Source organism: Trachymyrmex cornetzi, unplaced genomic scaffold, assembly GCF_001594075.2.
Source record: "Trachymyrmex cornetzi isolate Tcor2-1 unplaced genomic scaffold, Tcor1.1 scaffold4, whole genome shotgun sequence".
Classification (NCBI taxonomy): Eukaryota; Metazoa; Arthropoda; class Insecta; order Hymenoptera; family Formicidae; genus Trachymyrmex; species Trachymyrmex cornetzi.
This window is the reverse complement of record NW_017298743.1, coordinates 1,039,457-1,051,463: the sequence shown is the minus strand read 5'-3', so window position 1 is coordinate 1,051,463 and position 12,007 is coordinate 1,039,457. Positions and strand designations below refer to the sequence as shown.

The following is a 12,007-nucleotide window of genomic DNA, read 5'->3' as shown; positions in this document are numbered from 1 at the left end:
AGAAGCAAGGGAGGTTTACGACTTAAGAAGTATTATGTCATCCGAATATTCGGGTGGCATCCTTCTTACCCTCGACTCGCCCAAATCGTGATTCCTTATATGCAACGGGGGGTTGTACGACGCCAAAATTTTGACAACGCTCGCCGTCAACACCCATAACGTTTTAGGGTCGTCGCATATGAAGGGTGATCTCTGATCACGAGTTTACGAAGACTGGGAGAACTTTGGGTTTCGTCGCGCCGCGCGACGAAAGTTTTAATATTTGTTGTTTAAATATTCAGAAGGAGTCGCGACGTCGATCTAAAACTAACAATAGAGCTATCGATTCTGTTTTAGATATCCAAATCAATGCGTTTTAACGATCTATCGGCTCAAACTTGATTTTTTTGCAAAATTCAAGAATCTCGAAAACTATAGGATTATTTCATAAAATAAAAATCCCCATTAATATGATTCAGAATATATCAAAATGAAACTTTAGTTCTGTTTGCACGAAGTTCTATCTATGTATACCCCACATTATTTAATGTCATGCTTAAATTGAATTAATGCAATCTATTTTTATGTAAATCTTCATGTAGTTGATCCGCAGTCTTATAAATTTTGTATCATAATTAAAAGGACATACGTGTCGTCTAAAGCCATTAAGTTCCAAATACATGCTCAATAAGAAAGCAAGTAATAAAACTTTACGCATTCTACATAAGTTGCGAAAGGTCTTAGTATCAGATGCACATCAACTACGAAAAGTACTCTGACTCACATCAACAAGCCACGTCACTGTGTCTCAGAAGCCAGGGAAGTATACACCACTGACCTAAAACAAAAATTAAATCATCGTCAAGTAATAAATTAAACATGTACATAGAAATTAATCGTATAGTTAATTATTATTTTTATCATTATATATAAAGTATCATTTCTACTTGGGCGATTTATTATTTTTTCAAGTATTTTTATTACACACGATTTTTTACAAAAATATGTTTATTAAAATAACACATAGATGTAACTAAAAATTTATACAGAAACCGTATATAAATTAAAGAATCACATATACCTTTTCAATTCTCAAGATTATAATTTTGAATAGATATACTCTGAATAAATAAAATATTGAAAGAGTACAACGCGCCCCTAACCTCTTCAACGTCTCTCACAACGACAAGCCAGCCGGCGAAATTCATTCCGCCAGTGAGAAGAACAATACTCTGCGTTTGAGACTATCAATCCCATTCGGAGCCATTACGACGTATTCTTCGACTCCGTTAATTAACAAACTCGAAAAGTACTGCGCAGAAAGTCCCGTTCGTCTCGGAACGTCGACGAAAGAGTGGTACGAGTCCATCACGCATCGGGCAGGGGTGGCGGCGAGCGTAGGACGGAAGCGCGCGCGTATAAAGGGTCGGTGTCTGGCCAGACGGGCAGAAATGAAGCAGCAAGGGTTTTGTTTGTCCGGCTGTCCACCCCTTTCCTTCCTCCGTTCAGGCCCTACCCCTCCTCCCGCCAGCCCCGCATAACCGTGCGGCTCCGCTCTGCGAGCCCCGTGGCACCCTTCAGTCCCCTTCTTCATCACCTCCTCCCACGAAGCTTCATCTCTCCCGGCAACCCCTCCTTATACCGTCCACCTCCCCCGGTCATGTAACAATGCACGTGTGTACACTGTGTTTGCCCACATCCTCCCGCATATATCTTCGCGAGCTATAATATTGATTACTTCGGGCGAATTTCAGGCCGAGCGGCGCGAGCTGAGACCGTTTCTCCAACTCGAACCGCCACACCGCGCCGTGCCGACAACCCCTACATGAACCACCCCCGCGCGGTGCGCAGCCTTCAAGTCAATCTCTCGTTGTCGACGCTACCGACCACTTCCCCACCCCCCAAACCTCTGCGTTCGACGTCGCAATGCAGCTTTTCGATTTTACGTTCGACGATTTGCCCTCGATCTCAGTTTGTCACTGCATCTTAAAACAACTGGTGAAGTATCGTCTTCAAGGATGTCCAATTTCTTGTCGCAAAGGTCAACTGTATTACATCTGTTAAGTAGTTTAAAAAGAAAGTTAAATTCATAAGAGAAGTAACAATACAATTAACGTCTCTACTCTCGTGAGTTACACACAAATTTTAAAATATTTCTACAGTTAATATATTAGAATTATTAATGTAATTATTATTTTATATTATATCTTTTACATTATTCATTGTGTTTTAGCGTTCATTTTTATCTAATATGAATCAAATTTTTCTCAGAGATTTCTTAAATTAATTCTTTATACAATTCTATATATGTGAATAAGCTCAACGAATTTCATATATATATATATATTTTTTTTAATATAATACGTATATTGTTTTAAAAAAGTTAAAAAAATTCTGCATCATAATCAGCGCAAACATAATGTTAATGTAATAATTTTCACAATTTCACAATAGCGTGACATTAAAAAAAAAATTGTAATATCTTTGCCGCATGGCATTTACAAAATCTTCTTGTCACACAATATAAAATTAAATACTGTAGTAAAAACTCATATAATTAAAAAAGCATAATTAGTTTTCTCTCTCGATATTTTTCCTCCCATCACACAACCCCCTTAAGCGGCCAATAAAAATCGCGAATCCCCTACCACACAGTGCCGACTGACCTTTCAAATGCAACGCGTATTAAAAGCGCGAGCGCATGAAAAAGTATAAACGAAAAGCGCAACAATACCAAAAAAGCGTGATAACTATTGCGCGTAATGTTGGACTCTGAAAGAGCCATCGTTCCGTTCCGGCAAATACTGTGCGACTTAAATTGCGTCACGATCCTTCCCGAGCTATCCCGTGAACATTTAATTCCATTCGCGAACCACCCTCCGTTCCGCCCGCCCTTCCGCTCACCCCATCGAGCCCTTCCTGTCTCCCGGCTTGCATCAGCACCAAGTCCGTATGTCGCGAATCGAAGTACAAAGAAGCAATAGTAGAAATAAGATAATTGCTATTACAATCGCAATTTCATCCAGGACGACGGAACCTTGGTGGTAAAGGGACGCGGGGTGGAGCGCGAGAGCGGAACGAGAGAAGGGGCGGAGAAGGACGACTGCCGCAGAGAGCTGAACTACAAAGTACGTTAATGTCGTGCTCACACCCCCGTGCACCCCCAGCGCCATTCCGATGCCGCAGACAGTTTGTTGTCGAAGCTTCGGGGATTACACAAATGAGGTTGTTCAGCGGGAGAAATGTACATTCCGCTACAAAGCCGGTCCGCGCGCGCCGTGTGCCACGCCACGCACGGAATTAAAAACCGGGGTGGAAGAGAGCGAAGGTGAAAAGTGCCGCTCTCTACCGCGATCCTCCCGCACCCGCACCCGCGCCCCCACCGCGGACAATATTTTCTTTGCTGAAAGCCGGCGCGCCGTAGAATGGATTTTCATCGGCGCGGCGTTTGAGCCCTTCAAGAACGGAATTCGTTTTTATCGGATACGCGCTCTCGCATCGGAATATCGCCGCAACGACTGGTGTAGTTTTTAAAAATAGCATCCTTCGACCTCGATCGTCGCCGTCAGCGGCTTGAACGTATTGCAGACGCGTTGACACGCGTCACTAAATCTCTACGATACTCCGGCGAATCGGACGCGTCCTGTCGCATCCGGCATCGCATCGGCTTTAAATGTCTCGGAGAAAAAAAAACGTCCTTTTTCTCTTCACACTTCTTATTCATTAACAATATTGATACATATGTACTGTTATTAATACGGCTCATTAAATTAGATTTTCCTTACCTGATTTAATGTGTATAACCGATCGTTCTTAGAAAATTAATTTATGTAACATCACTTATTCAAATGTTACATAAAAATTATATAAAATATGATTTTAAAATAAGAATTTTATAATTCAAATTTGTAGTAATATTTGATTAAAAAGAGATACTTTAATGCATCAGAAATCTATAAAGAATTGGATAAGTAATTTTAAAAGAGAAAACCTATATATTTATTTTTACTGTCGTAACTATGTCAAACTTTATAAATTTATCTATTCGTCTTATATCGTTTGTCTTATACTATTAATGAAAAGTCAATTGAGATAATTGTACCAAGAACGAGTTACAATCATATAAAAATAAGCTTTACATTAATTATACATCCATACCTTAAAAAAATTCGCGCTTACAAATATTGAATGCACATATTAACATTTTCAAAAAGGAGTCTTGAGAGCTTAAAATTTGGTGACTTATCTAAGCTTTCGCAAATAATAGTGGAAATTCTCCATAAAGTTCGCCTCCGCTTCAGGAAGGAACAGGACGCGGCAGCCAAACGCGATAGTGACGTTGGCGGAAACTAGTTAAGTCGGAGGCCGGCGCGGCGCGGCGCGGCGCGGCGTAGTCCGAGGGGGTTGTAACGGAGACGGCTCTCGTGCCAGCGCACCATAGGGACCGGGGGATAGTAATTGTATACGTACTGGGAGAATGGCAAGGTAAACAAAACTATGTAAGATTGCCCCATTAATATACATATCTCTCGGTTCAGCCGGGCCGTAAGAGAGCCAACCGTCTCTGAGCTGCCGATGGGGTGGGTAGTCTTGGCCTCAGACTTTGGGGTTAGGCCCGCTCAAGAGCAAGTAGGGTACACAATGGATATTGAGACCATAATTTACGGCTGATTGTTAGCCCCGCGATCTATGGATTCCTGCGTCTCGCCGCGCACCACCGTACGCCTTCTAACAACTCTCGCTTCCATGTCGAATTTGTATTAGGCTCGTAATAAGTACGGGATACGTGTGCACCAGGCGGAAGCGGAGGCATTAGAGGAATCCTGCGGGAGAGATCGGTATGAGTATATGAAAGACGCCACGGGATCGTAACGCTTGTCGTCCCGCGGATTTTATACATTAACCATACCGTTGGATCAAAAATGTGTATAATATATATATATGGAAAACTATGTCCAATAATAATACCGAGCATTTCCTTAACTAAATATCGTATTACGCTAAAATCGACACATATAAATACTTCTACTATGTCCAATAATAATACCGAGCATTTCCTTAACTAAATATCGTATTACGCTAAAATCGACATATAAATACTTTTTGGAGGAAAATAAAATATTATTTTCGTATGCTTTATAATTGAACACACCTTAAGTAATTTTGCATTCACTTTTGCAAATCAAATGTTATGTATGCTTTCTACGTAAACAATCAACATCGTGTATACTTAAAAGCAATATATAAATAGTAATAAATGAGCCAATAGATTGTAATATTAGGTAGTGAAATCAGGTATAGTATCTTCGAAGTTATTCGCATGAAGCGAGTCGTAAGGCGTAATTGGCCAAAGTTCGAGGAGGAACGTTTTCACGTGCGAGGTCAGTTATTCTCTGCTTACTCAACTGGCTTTGCAACAAGAACGACGTCATAAATTAATTACGAGGGTCAAATTCACAACTGGGTTCCATGGGTTGGATTGGAGGGGGCGAATGTCTTACTAGTTTCACTGGTAGCTTGAGGGACCGTGTAAGGAGGAGACGATGTTTGGTCTTCCTTACAAGGGGCCGACCAGCCAGCCGACCAACCTGCCTGCCACTTACCGAAGGATAATAACGTAGTAATCCCGCCATGAGACACGGATGAAGTCCTTAATAACCCCATAAACTCAAGATATATCTTGCATATCAATATACCAGAACAAGCATGCATACCGCTACAACACATACATCGGTGTTATCTCTCGTTAATTAAACAAACGATTCACGTCAAATTCTCTCACAATCGAAAGATATCGCAGGAACGTTAAAAGCGTTATTTAAGCTATTAATTACAGCCGGTTAAGTGGTAAATGCTTTCGTCAATATTTCAATCGGAATTAATCGCGAAATGGATAATTAGGCAAATTTTTAATATTTCTCCTTTATGCATACGTAAAACGAGGTTTGGCGTTTGACATTTTGTTACAAGTACTATCAAGTTAACAAACCGTTGCATATAGATTTGTAATTTAGTTATGAAATTCATCGAATAAATATGCATAGAAATAAATATAGCTCGACGCATAAATTTTATACATCGAGCTGTTAAAAACCTCTGGGAGATGATCAAAATCTGTTTTCTACGCATCTACGATATCGAGGACAACGAGAGCGATCGATAATTAATAAGTCAATTGTCGGCACGAGTCGGTATTTCATATCTGAGGGCGAGCGCGCGTTACATTTTTCCGCATTCTCGTGAACGAAACTATCGAGGAAAAATGATACGGCGATCCCAGGAAAAATCGCAGCCCGCGGCGCGCGCCGCGCCGCGCCGCGCCGCGCCGTGCTTGTCAATTTTGCACCTTTCAATTCGATTTGGAAAGTATCGCGGGGAAATAGTATCGAAATATCGTTTATACGTCTCTCTAAATCGGGCACTTCGTATCGGGCTTGTTGAGGTCGGTTGCATTCCTATCGCGCTATGCAACGTAACATGAATTTGCAGGAATTCACGATATAATCACAAATTAATTACGACGGCTTTATTGAAGTTCGCGGCGATTTTTGAAAATTTCCGGAAATTACGGAAGGTCGATCTGAAATTGGAATTCGCGATGCGCATGCTGCCCGCTGCAAATTTGTGTAAGTAATGTAGTTCATTTAACGTAAAGTGCGAATCCATCTGAAAAAGAGGCCCGCTCGCGAAACATCGTTCTCTATCGAATTTGTTGCGTAACGTTAATAATTAAAAAAGCAGGAAATTGAAAACAAACGTGATTTATTGATCAATAAGAAACCCATTTAAGACAAGAGGAAAATAAAATGAGATAAAAATTACACGAATGAGTTGTATTAACATTTTATATATATATATATTTTTTTTTATTATTTATTTATTAATGTTATATCTATAAACAGCCAGTTTATAAAATAAAACACAAGGTGCATTATTTCAGATCTTAAAAATACCTTTGCGAGATACGCGGCTATCATCGCGGCGACAAGTTTTCCCCAAGGACAGTTTCTACGTCTGTCAAGATGCAACAAAAAGCGAGGACGATCGAGGGCTGCTGTAGCAAGCTGTTTTCTCGACCGATGGCGGACAGATGACGGCAGAGCGGAGGAATTTAACAAATGGTCATTCGGTCGTTGCCACGAAACGCACCTACTTGAGATGCGGAGGATCTATGGCTGCCATTTCTCACCGGCGATTTGCGGCCGGAGCAATACCCTAAGCGGGCCGCGCATAAGAACTGTTGAGACACCCGAGAAGGACTTCCCGAGCAGGTTGATTACTGTCACGTGGTTTCCGAGGTAGTCTTACCGAAATACTATGGCGAAACATAAGAAAGGACACATAACGAAGAAATTTAATATTATATATATATATATATATTTGTAACAGATGTTCTGAATAGCTGAATACCTATAACTATTAAATTTTATTTATTCACACATATCTTTACGACAAATGTTCTATAAAATAACTAAATGAATATAATATTACGTGCTGATTAAACGTTATTTTTCATTACAAACTAAGGTTACGCAGTGATTTCTTAATTTTCATGATTGTCTCTTGAAACATTATCAAAATTAACAAGCAATTCTGTTAGATTTCTTTACTTATTTCAGCGTTTCTTCTTTCTTTTGTTCTTTTGTAAGGTGTATACCGAATAAAGTAGGAGTGATGTTGCTAGCGAAACGATGAGTTTAGCATGGAAGTGGATTTATAGACACTTGGTTATGTGGCGCAAGCTGTCAAACGATCATCCCCCGACAGTTTGGGGGTTTACTGGGACATCGGGCGTAAACTGCCCTCGGGGACCTTGTTAGTTCAATTCGCCCTGAACGTCCCTCTCTCCCTCCCGCCACCGAAAAAATTCCACGGTCCCTTCCATCACTACCCTCCCGTCTTTCCGCCGCGCCGCCACCTGGCCGCGCAGACGAGAGCTGTGCGTTTACGTTACCGCTTATTATGTTGTTCCGGAAAAGAGGATTATTGCGATATGCCCGCCGTCGAAAAACAGCGCAAAACGCTTCCGGCTATTGCGAGCTCGCGTTTAAATCGTTGAACCTTTGTGTATACAACGTATGGAGTTTATTGTTTAACGTTTCGCGCGCGTTGAAGAAGGTGCCGCGTTCCGCGCGCGCCTGTTAAAGTTTTCCAGCTACTTCCTTTGTAAAGCCACTATAGAAAACCTCGCAAAGTGTCAAATCCTGATTTTTATGAAACTTTGTATATTTATAGCCTCGCTTATAGCTTACATAAATAGATAAATTTAGAAAATAACAGTAGTGGCAAATAAATTTTAAGGGTTTGAAATATAAAGCAGTTTTCAACTTTTTTCATTGCATTTCAAAAATAATTTAAAATAAAAAAAACGTTTATATGAAAATTTCATAGTAAAATTAACTCTATTTATCTACGTTAATAATATTTTTTTTTAATAATTTTTTTCAAAATTTATATTTTCAAAATTATTTTCTAAATAGATTATTGACACAAATAAATAGAGCTAATTTTATTATAAAACTTTTGTATTAGACTTTTTTTTGATATCTCGGTTACTTTAAGAAATATAATAAAAAAAGCTGTGTGTGTGAAAATAATTTTATATAAGAGTATAAATTCATTTCTTAAACCGTTTATATGCTGTTACTGCAATTTTTTAAATTTCTTTTATGTATAAGCTATAAGTACACAAATTTCATTAAATCAAAATTTAACATTTCGCGAGGTTTCCTTAGAAAAATAAATAAATATCTTATTGTATGTTTCTTAAACATATAAGAGCTGGCATTAAATGAATAAATATAATAAAGATTTATTCTTGTAATTACTTCATGTCGTATACTTACTATCTATTATAGTTATATGTTGTAAGTTATGATTATTACGATACTTATTCAAATTATAGAGATCTAGTCTCACAATAAATAAAAATTAGTTTTTGATTAATCTAGTTTTGGTTATCGAACACCATCGTAGAAATTATATACATATTCGTTCGGCGATAAATATTTCCGACAAATAAAAAATGCCCGTTACTGCTGCATATCTCATTTTTCGAAATATATTTGAGTTGGGATAAACAAATATTTATTTACTGCGACTAAATTTTCGAATAGATTCACATCCAGCCAAAGCATTTTCGCTTCGATGTATATTATAAACGAGTAAATATTGGCGCAGGGAATAAGCCCCGAAAAAAGCATAATCTCTGTAACGATAAAATTGAGGGAAAAATTTCCCAATTTTTCCGGTAAAATATAACCTCTGCGTAACTCCCTTTTATATGTGACACAGTCACATAACACGGAGGGCAGGAGTGGCATTGCCCCATCAGCGAATTCGCGTAAACTCGCCTCTGTAAATAAAGATATTTATTCGGATTTATTAAGAAATATTTAATGACGCTTGTACTTGTTTTCATGAATTTTTTATTAATGCATATCGTTTATTATAAAATTTACTTAAATAAAATGTTGTTTACAGTTGCATAATCTCGTATATTAATGAAAATAATTTTAATAAATATAATATATGTAGATACGATTTTAATATCTGCTTTCCTATAATTATTTAAATATTTGACTATTCTACTTATTTAGAATCATATTTTATTATTGTATTTATTGTTATATTTTGCATAAAATATAATATATATTTTATAAGAAATATATAAATATTCTTATTAATTACACGCGTACTTGTATGCATACATCAATCATTATTTCGTGCAACAATAATGTAATTTCGAAAAAAACATGGTAGCTATTTAAACAATATTTTATTACATCTATACAAATTACACGTTTAATAAAATTGATAAAAAACATAATAACCTGCATATACCACAAGTGTATAAAGAAGATCAAACCTATTTGGCTAATACGATTAGCGCGTTTGTAACATGTCCGCCAATCAAAGTGAGTAGTAGCAACAGCAGAAATCAGCCTTTGAAAGCATTCGCTGAATGTTCGGCAGGCGAGCGCGGGGCTTGGAAAACGGGAGAGGATAAAGAGAGTGACAATGAAGGGTGATGGTAGCCGATCGAACGAAACCACTGGTCAGAGTATTGTCAAGGTATTGTCCTGCTCCGCTTCCGAAATAATCGTCAAGCCGACCTAATGGGGCATGAAGTCCCGATATCAAAATAACTCATCCGTGTCCGGCACGTGGTCAAACACGTCGGGCTTTCCTCTCCGCGCTTTTCCGCCACCAGAAAGCTCCGGGCATTAAAAATAGCAGCGTGAAAAACTCCTTTCTGTGTCTATTGTCCAACCGCCGAGATAGACCCTCCGCGGAAAAATCTTCAGTCCCGAAATGATAGCACGCGAAATCAGACTCTGTCGCGGAGTTTTGACATTTTCAACTTCCGCGTGAAAACGCTTCGTATTTTTCGATATCACTTTCGAACAGTTACATGTCACAATTAATATGAAGAAAAAACGTAAATTATTGTAACTAACAGTAACATATTTTTTCTTTTTTAGAAATACGTGTGTATGTACTTTGAAAAATAATTACACATACAGTGATAAGATAAAAAACAGTCATAAACAGTTATATCTTTAATATTAACGATATTATCGTATTTGCTATAAAGTGAACAATTTAATATTGTCATATTTCCATCAAATCTATTACTATATATTTCATCAAATCTCTTCCTATAAATTTATTTCCAAAAATATAGCTAATAATTGCTAGCAAAATTATCTTCCTTAAATATGAATTTAGATAAAAGTATCTAATATCACATTTGTCTCACTTTCCAAAATAATCAATAGTATAACGAAATTAAATTATACTTTTGAATGCCTATACAAGCAACCTTTCCTAGGAAGATGTTATATATAAACTGTTGAAAATACAACCGCATACTGACAGTTTCTTCGATTTCCCGGAATACTCGGCAGAAACGTTAAAAAATTGATCGTACCATACACGCTCAAGACCATACACATCTTTAACGAATGCAGGGTGTATAGGCCGAAAGTAGTTACGACGCATCATATACAAAGTTACGTTTCTAAAGTTGTGCTCGAGCAACTCCGCTAAATTGCTACAATGTGTCCTTCCGCGCGTACGTAGAACGCGTTTAGCGAGGCTTCGTCGTACTTTTCAACACACGATGCACAACTCGCATTACAATGCATCTAAATTATTGATTACGGAAGAACCTAGAATGAAACATCTCTAAATTCGTAATCGCTCGGTATTCCAGTGCAGTCGTGCATCGGCATAAAAAAAAAAAGCTGTAATGCCGCGAGTGTACCGTTCAAGCTTACGTACGTCGAGACGTTAAAAAAACCGACCATAGAATAATATCGAAAAATTACCCGTTTATCCTCATGTAATTCACATAATTCGATTAATATATCAGAATTTCTCATACCAGAAGTCAATGCACTGAGTAAATGCCTGTATATCCGACACGCATGTTTAATGTGGATCAAGTAGGAAATATCATCTGTATATGTATATGTTGTCGTAAGACGGATTGACATTACAAATTAATGAACGTCAAGTGCATTACCGTGAAATGCAACAGTTTAATCGAATTCAATTTCTGCGTTTACGTCCGCAAGAATGTCTTATATAAATTAACGACGTAATTTTTTTTTCAATTTTGAACTTAAATAACGCAAAACTACACCTTTTAAAATACTCATTTATCTATTATTAGCTGTTCATTAATTTTCTTAATAGATCGCTCCGAAACATATGGGCGAAATATCGTGATTTATTTCGGCTATAAACGTGATGAATAATTAGACTACTGCACGCCCGACGATCGAACGAAACGTATAAGCGAAATGTGGCAGCGGCACACGGGCCGTGCGAAAATTTGACTTGAAATATAATTGCAGCGTTGCGAGTTGCATGCGAAATCGAAGCCTGTTATCGGAAAGCCTTTCCTGAGCGCGGCGCGCGATCGATCGCGCGAGCGGCCTCGAAATCGCGCTTACGTAACGGGGAGTATCGGAAAGTCGAAATTACCCTAAATAGCAACAGTGTTGGTGGCGCGTATCGG

At 38.2% G+C, this 12,007-nt stretch overlaps 1 protein-coding gene across 11 annotated transcripts in view; it reads right to left on the bottom strand.

The window, feature by feature from the left end:
• Positions 1 to 12,007, bottom strand: part of FoxP (forkhead box transcription factor P) — a 301,004-nt gene that overhangs the window by 196,439 nt on the left and 92,558 nt on the right. For 2 of the 11 annotated variants that reach the window (XM_018512310.1, XM_018512308.1), the window contains exon 2: positions 764 to 817. The exons of the other annotated variants lie outside the window; for them this stretch is intronic. The gene's annotated coding sequence lies outside the window, so the exon portion shown is untranslated. The remainder of the gene's footprint in view (positions 1 to 763; positions 818 to 12,007) is intronic. 11 annotated transcript variants of the gene reach the window in all.